Genomic DNA, 16603 nt, shown 5'->3' with positions numbered 1-16603 from the left:
ACTCTCTGCTAACAGTATTAAGTACGTGGTGTGCCTTAGTATGTATGGACGAAACAATTTGCCTTTGAACACATTGCTTTGGAGAAAATACGCCATGGCCCTTTATTACGAGTAACTCAGAAGAATTATATTACGTTAAATTGGCCCCTCGAGAAATTATGGAAAAACTGCTAAGAAGAATGCATTTGAAATGACAGATAATATACTCTCGTTGGAACAGTTAAAAAGATTCATCTCCACTTCAATTTATTCTTGAAATGAAATCCTAAAAAAGAAGCCATGTGGGCAATGACAGAATGTTAGCAATTTTGCGTGAAGTGCCTTTAATGTACCGTCTGTATTCTAATGTAGTAATATTTAATAAATTATGGTTACAAATTAAATTCATTGAAATGTGGTAGTAACTTTTTCCTAGTCAGCTTATTATTGGGTGGATAATCGTTAGTAGTAAAAAATAACTTTTATTAAAAGTTTTTCTATTACCAATGGAAATAAATGCTTTTGAATATATTGATAGGTAATGAAAGGATTTTCTGATAATTTTAGCAATTCTGAAAACCACATTACTTACAAACACCAATCACTCATGGAAAAAAAATTGTCGCGCTCCAAGTTTTTGCATCTCTTAATAAACCCGAGGAAATTGTTCTCAGGCGTATTTTAAACATTTTAAGTAGTTGAATGAGTTCTCAGATGCATTTTAAGTGATGAATGAATATGTAAATTGTAAATTAAAATGTTGTTGTTAACAAGACCTTACAGTAAATTAAGTATTCGAAACCTGTTTTCGTGTTGCGTGAGATTTATTTAATGTAATTTTAATGACTGCTCTCTAAGTTTAATTGACGACAAACAGATAACTTCTCGTCCTTAATTCATCTTTCAGTTTAGCATTGGTTATTTCTATCTCTTCCAGAAGGTGTTCGGATACACGCTGTTGTAGAGGAGGAAATTTTGAAGTGATATGAATGTGGTGACATACGTTTCTCTAAACTCTTCCACGCTTCCGTGTACACACAGCTGCATCAAAGGTAGGTGTGCATGAAATAGATATTTCCTTCCACTTAGTTTAAACGTGTTTCCTGTTGTATTAGTCTCACATTTCTTGCACCTTCATCTAATAAGAAGATGCTCATTTAAACATTTATAAAGTAAAGACACAATGTACTACGAAAGGACACTGTTTAAAGTGATGTTAATAAACTTCTAAATTATTTAAGGACGTTACTATTATAGTTACCTTCAACAGATCCAAATCGATCATATTTAACTGGAGAGCAACAAGGAAGTCGCTTGTTTATTTGCTTATTTAATAACTCTTTATCTTCGGGCTCCGTTGGAATACAGTGGAATCGTCACCCGACTGATGAGGTCTGAGTTCGAATTGCGTCAGAGAGTGGGGAAATTTTTAAATGTATCTTAAATGAGACTGCAGTTGGCCAATCTCTTGGGAGAAAGTAGAGTTTCCCCAACGACTTATTTCCCCTTTATCAGCAGTATAACATGCCATTTGGTTTTTTTTATTTTTTATTTTCATTAGCTACCAAACAGCGAAGTACAGAACCTATTTTAGGCAGTCTAAAATTACTGTAAAGCCTCAAATAACAAGAATTTTTTAAATTTTTTTCTTTAGTATCATTAAATAAAACCAAACAAAAAGATAAGAGTAATGATATAATTCTTAAATTAATGCAAGAATGGAATACAGTTATTAGACTAGTAATTTCGTCTACTAATTTGCATTAGGCAAGTTAAGATAAACTCTCTTATTGTAAATAATTAAATCATTTTAATACTTCTTTATCATCTCCTTAATAACCTCTTAACTTCTAGTATATAAAATTGTAGAAAAGATTCGGACTAAATATTTATTTATTTTATTTTGTTTATTTTTTTGCTTAAAAAGTTTATTTTTAATGTCTTTAAAACTTCATTTGAACGAAATAAATCAAGGTCGAGCAGATTTAAATAACGTACAACGCTATTTGAGTAATAATAATACAAATGGTTTGTCCTGGTCAGATCAGTTTTAAACAATTTCTGGTCTTTCGAAGGTCGGATAGGACAACTGAAGTTAATGGAGGAGAGTAGCTTTGGTGCTAACACGGTTTAGACTAATATTTAGTTTACTTTATTTCTATAGCGTAGTATTTTTTTTTTTTTTTTTTTTTTTTTGAATTCTTTCAAATGCCTTTTTCTGCCGGTTTCATGGTATGCCGAAACTTGAGACGCATATTGAATCATTGGAAGAATAGTCATGTGATATATCTTGATTTTAGTGTTGTTATCGCGAAATTACTTTAATATCCTTTTGTTTAGACCAAGTATTCTAGATACCTTCTTGATTGTTTCAGTAACATGAATGTGAAACTCGTATGATTATTAAAACTTATTCCTAGATTACATATTTTCGTAATTCTCTTATAATCTGAGAACATAGTTGATATGCATAGAGAACAAGTAGTTTAGTGGCAATCTGAAAATTAGATGACCGTACATTCTTTCAATTTCACATCTAACTTATTATTTTAGGTCCAGTTAAGCAATGTGTTAGTATCTATTTCCAGTTCTGTGCAGTGTCATAGTATATTAAGTTATTTATTATTCTATAGATCTTGATATCATCAGCATTACTCAAGCATCTGTCTCATTATCAAGGCTGAGAACATACCATAACATACCATTCAGGAAGATGCAAAATATCAAGGGGCCAAGCCGTTTCTTGAGGCACTCCTCTTTGTATAATAAACATAAAAGAAAATCTTATAAATATTTTAATTTAGCCATCCTTTCGAAAAGAAAACTTTTTATTAAAATAAATGCGGATCCAATGAGCCCTAACTCCAGTTTTTGTATGAGCAATGAGGCTACACCAAAATCCTTTTGCATATCTGTGTAGACTGCACCCATTTGCTAATTGTTATCGATATTAAATCCAGCTCCAAAGTTATTAGATTGGTAATAGTTGAGAGACCTTGCAAATAGAGGATTTTTTTGCGTAATTTAATCTAATCTTGAGAAACTGGCTCAATTATTCATATATTAAGGCTTTTACTATCTTTGCCAAAACATTCGGTTTGTTTACTTGCCTGTATGCTGTAACATTAATTACTTTAATGTAACATTAAATATGCTGTAACATTAATTAAGGACAAAGCTTAGTGATAATTTGCTGCGAAGTGATAATTTGCTGGACACTTGCTACTTGTTTTTTTTTTTTTTATTAAGAAGGAAATTTTAAGACTGAAGGGAGAGATCGAAGATATATTTAATTAGCACCAGAATTGAGATAAGGATCTTTTTAGCACAGAAGCAGATGTTTCATGAAAGCCACAGATCTTGTTTTCCTTTCGATTTCTGTCCTTCTTCTAACATTTCCTGATCAAAGGGTGGAGTAAGTTAAAAAGCGCTTCTGGTTCTTCAGTTTGTACATTAAAAGTTCAAACAGCTAACGTTAGGTTTTAATAATTTCAGTCATCAAGGCCTAAGTATCTGAATAAGAAGGGGTTCTGTTCTTATCAGCATTCAATGCAAACTTCGTACTTGGTACTGTTCTATTTCTTCTTTAACATATAATTATTTTAGGGCAATAGCCTCAGGTTACGAAGAAGTTAACTAACGTATACGTTTGTGTAATGGCATCATGTCTACACGTAGCCAACTACTAAGTAGTTACAAAGTGACATCATTTATGTATATCTCATATTCTGTATACCTTCAGAACGAGTTACCATGATATTACACTACCTCGAAAGTAATGCTTCACCAGTGGAAAAGACTATTGTTACTTGTGTTAAATGATGACACTTTGTAACTACTTAGAAGTCGGCTACGATATACATCGCTTCGCGAGCCATGCAGGTTGAATTTCGATTCGTCAGAAAAGATGACGGTGTCGCATTGCTCTTTTGTCCATGAAACATGCGTTTCAGCCCAAGCAAGTCGCTTCTTCCTCATTTGTTGGGTCAACAAAGGCTTCTTCTTGGGCCGATAGGCATGCAAACCACATTCCGAAAGCCGTCTTTGGATAGTTCATGCACTTGTTTCAACACCAGAGGCCATCTCAAAGTCCAGTTTTAGATCCGGGCACTAGCATGGCGATTACAAAGGCATAGCCTTTTCAAATACCGATCTTGGGAAGGCGTAGTCACTCTCTTAAGACCTGATCCAGGTCTTCTCTTCAGATCACCAGTTTCACTTTAATTTCTGCACCCTGGATACTGTTGACTGGTGGCAACCTATTTTATCAGCGATAGCTCACTTAGAAAGCCCTTCCTGGGACAGAGCAACAGATACACTTTTTTGTCTTGGTGTCAACTGAACACATGGAACCATGCTTACACTTCCGCAAAACAGGATACTAATGAGCGTGTATAGCCTTCCAACGCCTTATTTGTAGAAACGGCTGATGCAATACCTTGCAACTACTGTCTGATGCAATAGAAGCGTTATCTGACGCAATACCTTTGCTTTGCAACAAACAAAATGACTGTAATCAAACAATATCTTATACGTTTCACTACAATTGTTACTTTTTTTAAGGTGATGCAGTTTTTTTGTCCGCCACTATACTTAAATATGCCACTTTGTAACTACTTGGTAGTTGGCGACATGTAATGCCATTGCACAAACTTATACATTCTTTAATATATTTAGTATTAAGTCATAAGATGCAAAGAAGCTAGGCTTTTCTGTATCAGGCCAAAAAAAAGAGCGCTTTGTCTGTGTCTGTACAACTTATATTCCTCTTCCCACAGCCAGAAGATACTGACCAGTTGCTCATTAATCTCATCACACTGTTAACCTCAATCAATAGGGAGACCAGTTTTGACTTTTCACTTGTTATAAAACAAATAAATATACAGCATTTTGTATAAAACATAAAGTTGAAATAGTGTTTATGTTTTTTATTGTATTTTTAATTTAGTTAATAAATAAATAATTGTTGGATTTAGTTACACTATGCTGGTAAACCGTTGCTGATGAATACCATGTGACGCAGACTTGTACAACTACACTGCTTGGAAACATCTTTTGACTGAGGATGAAGTGTACATTTCCCAATGCAGCCATCAAGAACGAAGAGATCGCTTAAATAACGCTATTACTAATTATAAATTTATTCCTTTTGCTCATACTTATAAACACTATTATACAATGTCGCAAAATATTTACAGAAACCTTCAAAGAATAATTTTTCCGAACGACATGTAATATATGCATGTTTGTTTGTTTTTTTCTCAAATTACAACGCATTTTATTTAAAACAGAATAAGCTCAATTCGAATAAAAGAAAAGCCATATCGTATTCCGATTTAGATTATTCATAATCCGATTAGATTTTTAATGTAAGCGGAATATCTCTTTTTTTTTTTTTTTTTTTATGGAAAACCATATACTTCGCCGAATTGGTGTAGAGATAAATATTATTAGTTATGCCAAACTTGAAAGCAACGTCACTTAAGAGGAGTTTCCAGAAGCGAACTAAATAAGGCATTTAAACTCCTCAGAGTTTTGTCTTTTCCTGTTTTCTGCGTGCAGAGAAGTTCAGACACTGTAAAAGGGACTCGGTTTATTCAAAAGGGTTTACAACGAGTTAAACGTGATTTACTTGCTGTCGCGTTTATATAACCTCCGTCATTATTACCATTAGAGAGAAGAGTCTTAGCATTTATACTTAGCGGCATGACAGCCACAGAAAAGAATGGCGTAATCCTCTTACTGTATGTGAACAAAGAGGGCAACATTAATATCTTAATGAAATAATAAACGGCATTCTCCTTAACCAGTAGAGTTTAATTCACCTCTTAAAATGCCTTAAGGGTTAGTCGAAAGCTATCAGTGCCTTTTACTCGGTAAACTACAAAAGAGAACGTCTCAGTCAGTCATTTCTGCTGATGACGGGTGTAACAATAACTAATACGATTAATACGAGTTGATCTAACAGGCGTTCCGTTGTCATTGGAAGGTTCCTTCCCCCGGTAAGATTTATAGTACTAACTCCTAACACTTACCAGCTCACTTTTTCAAATACCTTTCAATAAAAGTCAGATTTCAAAAATATTTTATTACCGAATTAAAGATATGAGTAAGTGTTGTTAACGAATAAAAGAAAACAAGCAGTTATTTAAAAATAAGAATTAGCAGTACCTTTATGTACATTGCTTGAATTAAGTTTAGTTTTGGGTTTTAGCAATACCTTTCGCTATAATGCATTATTTAATTTATTGATATGGTGTGTTTAAGGTCTAACGGCACCAGGGTTTCCTCCATCTCTGCGTAGCATACGTTGTCGTGTGATACAGAACATTGTAGATGCTAGATATTTAAAAGTGTATGTATATTCTAGAGTGTGGCGTTGTTCATCTCCGACCTTTTAGTCGTTGGGCCCCCTGGTGGGGCCCACTATTATAAATTTTTATAATACTCTGGGATTGATATGGCCTTCGATGTAGATATTTTTATTATTGATGGAGGTCTGAGTACTTTCTCGGTAATATTTGTGATCCACGTAAGGCGTAAGGTATATTGTTGCCATGCGGCACCAGGGGTTCCCCCATCTCCCCGTTGCTTTCTTTGTGGGTGTACCAGTTTCCTGGGAACGCCAGAGGTTTAAAAGTGTGTGAGTGTTGTACCTGTGTAATGCCGTGTACCGTTGTTCATCTGGTCATTTAGCCGCTGGACCCCTGCTGCAGCCCAGCGTTGCCCCACCTTCGCCCCGTGGAGGAAGACAAGGAACCCAGTAGACTTAAGTTACTCTGGCAGGTCCTTCCGCGTAATTTCCTGAGATTTCAGCGGCTAGGACCTAAAAAAAAAAAAAATTATGTACACATGCACATATAAGAACATACATATATATGTACATATACACAGCAGTGATACATAATATATAAGCATCCATGCAGCCGTAATTACTTTGGATGTTTGCATACAGCACGTGTGCATGCATTCATATGGCAGGAGTAGGGCAATGCGTAGGATAATTAGGCCGAGACTGGGCGAAGATTATTTTTGGGATAGATTAAATTTAGTGTGTAGGGCGCTCGCGTGGTGTATAGATAGAGTGGGGGAGGGGAGGAAGAAGGTTAGGGGCAAAAGGCAGAATATGTGGGACACAGAGGAGATTCCCCCAGGTGGTCAGTGAGACATGGCCATGCCTCACCAGAAGGAAAGGTGGGGTAGCAGGGGAGCGAGGTGACTGGTCGTCTCGTCCTCCTGCCAGGAAGGGATATTAAAGGAGAGCCAGGCTAGTGCTTGGCTCAGGCCGCCAGAACGGCTGCTATTCGTCCTTCATTCAGATTTTTTGTCTATCTTCATGGTTGCTTGGTAGGTCACCTTTGGTGTTATGCACATTTTGGCTTCTAGCCATTATGTGGCTAGTGTGCATTCAGGTCCCGTATTCTTCTGTACAAGGTTTCATCGAACTTTGAGAAGGCAATATATTCCTGCCTCCCGTCCAGGAGGTGTTGTTCTCTATCTTTGGGCAAAAAGGTGATCCGGGTGATGAGCTGGCAGCGGAGGTCATCATAAAGCTGGCATCCATGCATGAGGTGGTTCCAGCTCTCCACAACAGCAAGTAGGGTCATCTGTAATGCCCAGGGCTGTAAGTTTAGCCTTAAAGGCACCATGTCCTATTAGCAGGAAGGTCACGTGGAGTCCCGACGGAACCATGCTGGAGCCAGTGGATAGAGTTTTCCAACGTTGGGGAAGAATCGTTTGGTGACTTCTCCCTTTGGGAAATTCTCCCATCTGGTTTGCCATGTTTGCATGAGGTGATTTTTAAGTCTCTTTTTCTCAGTCAAACGGTTTGTGGTTGGATCCGCGTCGAAGCTGGCGAAGGTACAGGCTCTTCCCTTGGAGAGTTCATATAACACTCCACATTTAGCTACTTCGAGGTCTAAAGGTAGGGTTCCCGCCAGCACCTGCAGCGCGTGGGTGCTAACTGTGCTGCAGGCCCGGGTTATAGCGAGCAGCATGGCTCTATGGATAGAGTCTAGGATTCTGCAATTTACAGCCATGGTGACTTTGGGGTACCATGCTCCGGAAGCATAGGTAGCTATCGGCAGGAAGGCGGCTTTGTAAAACAGCTTGAGGGTTTTCTTTTTCAATCCCCAGTCCGTTTTTGCGACTCCGGTAACAAGGGCTATATAGCCCCGTATCTTCTTACGAATGTATTTCAAGTGTGCCTAGAAGGAGAGAGTGGGGGTCCAGTATTACTGGACTGATCAGATCCCAGGTATCTAAGTTCCTTGGACAGTCGTAGTGTGATACCATCAATCTTAATCTGTGGGGATCTCCTGTAATCTAGGGCACCCTTGAGGAGAATGGAGTCCGTTTTGGTTGCAGAGATCCGAAGGAAGTGGATATTGGTCCACTCTTGTAAGATTTTAAGGGCATGATTTGCCTTTCTTTCCAGCTGGATTCTGCTGTTTGCGTCTATCATCAGGATGAGGTCGTCTGCAAAGGCTTGTGAAGACGCCTCTCCAATATGTTGTTGTTGTTGTTGTTCGGTTTAACGACACAAGGGCTACTACGGCCAAATTGTGTCTCTTCATCGTTAATTCACAAAAGCGTATTGTTAGAGAGATTAAATTATATGCTTCTGTACAAACCAATATGTTTTAGATATAATAAAAGTTCTTCAATATTTGCTTCATTTCCTAAGATGCGAGATAAATCAGGTGATATATTCAATGTAGAGAGTGACTGAAAAGTGTTTGACCGGATGGTTGAATGTAAGGGACAATCAACCAGGAAATGACGGACTGTAAGTTGCGTCTGACAGGATGAGCACTGCGGTGGACTTTCCCCCAATAATAGGAAGAGATGAGTATAGTGAGTGTGTCCAATTCTGAGTCTTGCCAGTACCACTTCCTCTCGTCTATTTCTTCGGAAGCCAGACAGCCACAGCTTTGGATCTTCTTTTATCTGATAAAGTTTATTGTTAGGGTCACTTTTCCAGGTCTGTGACCATTTATCATAGCAGGCTTTGCGTATGACCGACTTAAAATCAGAGAAAGGAACCTGAGGATGTTGTGAGAGAGCGGATTGGGGATGTTTAGCGGCAAAGTCAGCACTTTCATTTCCCGGAATGCCTGAATGGCCAGGGATCCAGCAAAAACTGATTGACTGATTGGACACACTGCAAGCGAATAGCTGGGAATGAATCTGTTTCAATGTAGGGTGAGAAATGGAGGAATTCTTCCTTATGGCAGAGACAGCACTAAGAGAATCTGTGTAAATTATGGCAGATGAGATGGAGAGCTCAATTATCTTACTAAGCGCTAACTTAATAGCATATAATTCAGCTGTGAAGACGCTGCAAGCAAGCGGTAATGTGGCTGAAATTGTAAATAAAGGAAAAACTGCCGCAGCACCTACCATACTCTCAGTTTTTGAACCATCCGTATAAATTTTACAGGCATGGTTGTCCGTAGCATGAGCTGAATGTAACTGTCTGATATTGCAGGAAGGTATATTTTTCCCCCACTGGAGGAAGTATGTATCTTGAAAGACAGACACATATGTCCAAGGAGCAACAGGTGTAGTTGTGTCTTGGAAAATGTCATTTAAATTGATATTCCAAGTCTGAACAAGTTCTTTGATCCTGAGAGAGGCGGGTCTATTTTCATTTGGTTTGCTCTCGTAGAAGGCATCCCAACGAGTATTATAGAGATACTCCCAACTTGGGTGCGATGGTAGACTCTGGATCTTAGCAGCGTAGTGAAGCAGTAGTGTTTTTCTACGCAGGTGTAATGGGGGATCATGCGCTTCAATATATAGACTTTGGATCGGAGAAGTCCTGAAAGCTCCCAGCGCAGTTCTCAGAGCACTGTGATGGATCATATTTAGCTGTTTTAATGTAGTGCTCCTGGCAGAGTCATACACTGGACAACCATAATCTAGTCGTGAACGGATTAAACTTCTATAGAGATGCAGCAAAGTACACCGATCAGCTCCCCATGACATAGATGAGACAGAACGAAGTATATTCAAATGCCTTAAACAAGTAGTTCTCAAATAAGTGATGTGAGATTGGAAATTTAGTTTGCGGTCTAATAGTAGTCCAAGAAATTTAACGGTATTAACAAGCGGGATTGGAGTATTGTTTATTTGCAGTTCAGGTTCGGGATGGAGAGTTCGCTTCTTGCAAAAGTGTGTGACAGTGCATTTCTTTTCTGACAGTCTGTAACCGTTCAGTGAAGTCCAGGTTTCTATTTTGGTTATGGCAAGTTGTAGCTGCCGTTCAATGGTATTCATACTTTGAGATTGACAGGAAATGGTAAGGTCATCTGCATACATATACGTTTGTACAGTTTTTGGGATATCTCGTGTCATACTACTAACTCTGATTGAAAACAGTGTTGGACTGAGTATTGATCCCTGTGGGACTCCCTCTTCCTGAATGTGAGATGTAGAGAGGATGTTTTTGTACCGGACTTGAAAAGAGCGCAATTGCAGGAAATTTTGAATTATTTCCGGCAAATGGCCCCGAAGCCCCAGATGGTAAAGGTCCCTAATAATACCATGGCGCCATGTTGTATCAAATGCCTTTTCAAGATCTAAATTGACCATGACTAGATGTTGTTTCATGACAAAGGCATTGCGGATATGAGATTCGGCTTTGATAAGCACGTCCAGTGTTGATCTGTTTTTCCGAAAGCCATATTGTTGTTCTGGAAGAAGATTCTCTGACTCCAGGATGTAGGTGAGTCTAGTATGAACCATCCTTTCGAAAATTTTTCCCATGCAGCTCGTAAGAGATATTGGCCTGTAATTTTCAACACAGGAAGGATCTTTTCCTGGTTTTGGTAAGGCGATAACGAACGAATGGCGCCATGAAGAAGGATAGGCATTTTCAGTGAAGATCCGATTATAAAAAATTAATAGAGTTCTCAAGTCTTCATCAAGTAAATGCTTTAGCATAACGTAGTGAACTCCATCTGGTCCTGCAGCGCTATTGGAAGATCTGTTTAATGATTCTTGCAGTTCTATTAATGTAAATGGTTGGTTGTACGACAGTGAGCGGCGCGTGAAGAAGTTGATTTTATACCGTTCTGCACCTGCTTTGATGTTCTGAAAGGCAGACGCATAGGTGGCAGAAGCTGAGATTTTTGCAAATGATTCTGCTAATGCATTTGCAACTTCTTCAGGAGTAGAAATGTCTTTCCCTCTCCAATGAAGTATCGGAGAGGGCAGCCGAGAAAATTTGCCATTTAATGCCTGTATTCTTTTCCAGATGACCCGTGTATCCGTGTCTTTGGTAATGGTTGAGGCAAAAGCAATCCATGAATCCCGTTTCGCTTTCCGCCTAACTTGTCTAGCTTTCGCTTTGAGTCTTTTATAAGAAATTAGGTTACTAGTGGTGGGATACTTGCGGAAATTATTCCAAGCACGGTTTTTTTCCTGTTTGGCAATTAAACAATCTGTATTCCACCAATTATTTCTGTGTTTGTGATAAGGCGTGGATTTTGGAATGGAAGCATTAGCTGCAGTGAGAATCTGATTGGTTATATAAGTATTTACTTCATCAATATGTTGTCTTTGAACATAACATCTGTCTAAGAGTATTTGGGCAGAATATCCTTCCCAATTTGCCTTTTTAAACTGCCAGTTGGATCGTTGAACAGGATTCGGAGTTACTCTTGTTTGTAGTGAGCAAATAATTGGAAAGTGATCACTGTTAAAGGGATCAGTTAATACTGACCATGTCATGATTGGAAAGACAGAGGGTGAACAAATTGATAAGTCGATGGCAGAAACAGATCCTGTTGCTAGGTGTATGTAAGTAGGAGATCCAGAATTTAGTAAATTAAGACCATTATTGTTCATGAATTCCTCCACCAATTTGCCTCTTCTATCCATTGTAGCAGACCCCCACAATGGATGATGTCCATTAAAGTCACCAAAGAGACAAATTGGAGTTGGGAGTTGTGAAATCAGGCTGTCAAGTTCTGAATGAGGAAGTGGTAGAGAGGGTGAAATGTAGATGGAAACAATGGTAATTGAAATACCAACTGCAATACGAGCTGCGACAACTTCTAGAGTGGTTCTCAATTGGATCGGCCTGGATGGAATGTCAGAGTTAACAAGAATAGCTACTCCGCCACGAGCAGCAGAGTTTGAACTCCTGTCTCGTCTATATATCACATAATTTGAGAATTTTGGTGAAATTTGGGGTGACAAGAAAGTTTCCTGTAGGCATACACCTATGGGATTGAATTGAGCTAGTAAATCCCTTAAGTCATCAGAATGACTACTTAGTCCTCTGCAGTTCCATTGTATGATGTTATACATTATTTAGTTTTGGCTGAGGATGATTCGTCTGACTGTTTTTTGTTCGTGGGACATTTTTTCCGGTCTTTTTTTGGGAATGTGGGGCGTCCAAGATCCATGGTGTCATCTGCATGGAGTTCTAGAATGGGCTCCTCATTACGTAGCAGCTCATCTACATCCATATTATTGGTAGGCGCTTCCATTTTTTTTGAGACTGAGTGAGATTTTAATTGTTCTTTTTCAATCGAGACCAATGGGGTATGAGTAGGGATACTGATTGGAGTATTTGTGGCTTCGCTAGTTTTTTTTGGAGGATTATGAGGATTATCTTTTTTAGAGGTTGAAAGTGTAACTTTAAGCCAATTCGCTAGAGAGGTGTTAGGCGGAACTGATACATCCGTTTGCGCTGCAGTAGAAACAAAGTTTCTAGTTCGAGCTGCATAAGAACGACCACTAGGCATGGTCGACATAACTTGTCTACGTGCCTCAGGAAACGTGACTTTATTTTCAATTTTGTATTTTTGTATTTTCTTTCCTGTTATCCATAGCTCACAAGTTTTGGAAAAGGCTGGATGGCTTCCTTTGCAGTTTGGACAAACAGGAGTTTTGACTGAACAATCCGCTTGGGTGTGATCTTTAGAGCCACAGATGGGACATGTGGCTTCCCCGCGACAAGCCTGCTGGGAATGGCCGTATTTCTGACATTTAAAGCAACGAACAGGATTCGGGATGTATGGTCGAATCCGGCAGTTTAAATAACCAGCTTTAATACAGGATGGTAAGTCTGGAGTGCTAAATGTCAGAATGATGGATCTTGTTGGAGTAAGATTTCCATCTTTTTTTGTCATGATCCGTTTTACATTTACTACTTTCTGACTGCTGAGTTCTTGGAGTAGTTCTTCTTCGGAGACTGTAATTAGGTCCCACTCGCTGATGACACCTTTTGATGAATTTAGAGTTTTGTGGGGAGTAATTTCTACTGTCAACCCACCAAATGTTGTTGTTTTTAACAGCCGCTCAGAATGTTTAGAGGTGGCTGTTTCTATCAGAAGGTCTCCGGATTGCAGTCTTTTAACCATTTTTGGTGATCCTGCAATTGACTCCAAGATTTTCTGAATTAAGAATGGTGACAACTTACCCACAGGTTGGGCGGACAAGGAATGAATCACCAGGAAGTTTGGGCAATCGTCATGACATTCTGCTTCTCTTCGCAGTCTTTTAGGTTGACTTGAGTCATGGTCAGGGTTGGAATCTTCCGCTCTTGAGCTCAAAGGCTCTAAGTTTGGATAATGATTTTTATCCATGCTTGCTCCTTTTTGCCCTGGGGGTTTGCCTTTACCACCCAGGTTACCGGCCCCGCCACGGGGAGGCAGGAGCAGTGCCGCTTGGTGGCCAAGCGTAGAGTTAGTAAGTTAGTACGGCTAGTTAAATTAAAGAAAAAGGTACTTGCCTTCTTCTGGGCTCTCTTCTTAGTGTTTTTAAGTAAGTAGAGCTACTTAACAGAAAATTTTAATTCTAAGAGAAAAACAAGGAAAACTCTGTCACTTGGAGGAAAAACGCTTTATAAACTCGCAAGAATCGCTTGGCCACGGAAACGCTTGGCACCCGGGGCCCTCCAATATCGGTATTTAGGAATTCATTCAAGACGTATTCCATAACGTGGGTCCTAAAACGGAGCCTTGTGGACAGCCTCTGTTGATTTTTCTGTTGAGTATTTTATATGGAGCATTCACCATGATCAGTCTACTGGAGAGATAGTTTTGGATTACTCGATAGAGGTTGCCTGGCATCCCACTCCCCCGGAGCCGGGCCAGGACGCTCGGCCACCATAGGGTGTCGAACGCCCCAGCGAAGTCGATAGAGATAGCCAGGAAGTATTTGTTTTTTGTGGCAGCTGCACGTGCAAGAAGGTTCTTCAGGACATCTACAGTCGACGTTCCCGGTCTAAAGCCGTACTGGTTTGGGGACATTAGGTTTGCCTTTAGGTAGTGAGCCTGTATTCTGGTTAACAGGAGTCGTTCCAAGAGTTTACTGCAGACTGTTAGCGGGTCTATTCGTCTGTAGGAAGTCGGTTGGTCTGGTGGTTTTGTCGGGTTTTTAATTATGAGTTTAATATTTTCTTTTTTCTAGTCCTTCGGAGAGGTCCCAGTTTGGAGAAATAGATTGAAGAGGCTCAGTAGCATATCGGGGGCTATCTCCACCACCTTCCTGATGATTTCCGGCTCCAAGAAATCTGGACCCGGACATTTCTTACTTTTAATAAGGTGCGCAGCCGCTTGTAATTCCTCTATTGTGAAATCCGGTTCCCTGTCTTCTGTTCGGTAGTCGTCATTCTCTGTGCAGTCTGCGGGTCTACTTGAGGGTGGAAGGTAGCGTCCAAAATATTGTTGACAGATGCCTCCCAAGAATTGGTAGCATCTCCCAGTAGTGTTATGGTGGTTGAAATTACCTCTCCCCTGGGGAGTGTATTAGTGGTTACTTTGTAGACCTCCCAGGGGTCAGTGTTGCCAGTGGTTGCGACCAGATTTTCCCACGAGAGTTGTTTACTTCTGCGTATGAGCGAGGTGTACTGGTTTCTGGCCTCCTTGTAGATTTCCAGCAGTGCATCCACTTCAGGGACAGGCCAGGACCGTCTGGCTCTCTGGAATGCCTTTCGCTTGTCCTGGACTTCTCTTCGGAGCCTCTGGATCTCCGGACTCCACCGTGGTACAGCATGTGAGGCAGGTTTTCTTCGTTTTATGGCAGCATTCGCTACTTTAGTAATGATCGCTGTGACTGTTTTTTGGAGTTGTTCAGGGTCTTGGTTTGTTTGAATTGCAGCTTGCTGTGTATCTTTTTCTGCTATTAGAGTGTCTCTGAATTGGTTCCAGTTTGCAGTGTTCAGCGCATATCTGTGCAGCATTTTTCTCTCAGGATATTGTCTCTGATGGTCTCTGTTGAGTTGGAAGTTCAGGACTCTATGGTCCTGACGTTGTCCAGGCATCCTGAACCGTCCAGTCTGTTATATTGCCAGCAATGTTCCTAGTGGCTAGGGAGACATCGATGGTTGATTCCCATCGTAAGTTGCAGTAAGTCGGTAGTTGATTAGGTTGGTTTAGCACTGTTATCGTTGATGTTGCTAGGAATTCTTCCAGGCGCTGCCCATTCCTTGTCCCCTACCTGTCCGGGGTATGGCTGTACCAAGCTAGTTCACGTCCTGCAATTCACGTCCGCTCCTATTATTAGTTTCTGGTCAGGGAGGATATTTTATTGTAGCCATCGTTATGTCCTCTCCAGGGCGGCAATAAAGGACTAGGACGGAGAAGGCTCCCAGTGCTGAGATAAGATGTGCACAGACTGCCCAGGCCGTGCAGAGGTGAGTGATAACTGTTATCACTCGCCTGGTAACTGTTATATCTGGGTTTCTGACCACAATAGCAGCCCAGGGGATTTCATTTTCAGACTGTATGATCTTGTATTGTAGGGGGGGTGGTATCCCCTTACTTGATTGGCGGCTGCGTATGGTTCTTGGAGTATGATGATATCTATATTTTCGTCGTCGGCTTTCATCCTGACCTGGTCGGCCACTTCCCTGGTTCTATGAGCGTTTAGCTGGAAGCGTTTAGCTATGAGCGTTTATGGTGTGGTGCCATAATCTGTTCTGGATTGGGTCATGCTCTTGTATTTTTGGTATCACATGCTGTCTCTGAGGGAATGGGAGGCATCCATTTTCTGACTTCTGCAATTAGCAAAAACGGCGTCTGTGCTATTATTTGGGCAGTCGGTGAATTTGTGGCCCTTGCCAGCGCAGTGGCCGCAGGTTCGCACAGCCTGGAAGCATGTGTGCGACGTTTGTCCGAACTTGCAGCAGTTGTAGCATTTGATGATAGCCACATGTTCGCAGAATCGGTGGCTACCCCAATATATATAAACTCTAGTCTGATTTATAAGTATTTGCCAAGCTACCGGGCTCAGTTCTACAGACCAGTTGACTGTGCTCGAGGACTTGATCTTGATGGTGTGCTTGGGTGTCACATGATCATTTAGATTTTGATCTGGCAAATGTTTGGACAGATTTCTGTCAAACAATTCTCTTGCTACCTCCTCGGGTTTGATATCCTTATCTAGGTCGTATATAAGGATGGAGGGCCCCTTTCTTCTTGGGGGTTCAGCTCTGAGCCGCAGGGTTGCGATCTTAGGATTGGCTATTATTTCGTTTATTTCCTCTGTGGTCTCTGTTTCGATGACCACGCCTGGATTCCGTGTCTTTCGCACCGATTTTTATTTTCGTGGTCCTTAGGTCATCGGAGAGTTTATCAATTATTGCCTGCTTAATGCCTTCACTAAA

The 16603-nt window shown here is 40.2% G+C and overlaps 1 protein-coding gene across 2 annotated transcripts in view; it reads left to right on the top strand.

The window, feature by feature from the left end:
- LOC150088245 (suppressor of lurcher protein 1-like) overlaps positions 1-16603 on the top strand; it is a 1375230-nt gene that overhangs the window by 684213 nt on the left and 674414 nt on the right. For both annotated transcript variants that reach the window (XM_090370656.1, XM_090370655.1), the window contains exon 3: positions 917-1031. The gene's annotated coding sequence lies outside the window, so the exon portion shown is untranslated. The remainder of the gene's footprint in view (positions 1-916; positions 1032-16603) is intronic.

The sequence above is a fragment of the Mastigoproctus giganteus genome, chromosome 3 (assembly GCF_048544385.1).
Source record: "Mastigoproctus giganteus isolate SK-2022 chromosome 3, ASM4854438v1, whole genome shotgun sequence".
In the NCBI taxonomy this organism is placed as follows: Eukaryota; Metazoa; Arthropoda; class Arachnida; order Uropygi; family Thelyphonidae; genus Mastigoproctus; species Mastigoproctus giganteus.
The sequence above is the reverse complement of the archived record's forward strand: the minus strand, read 5'-3'. Positions and strand labels throughout refer to the sequence as shown.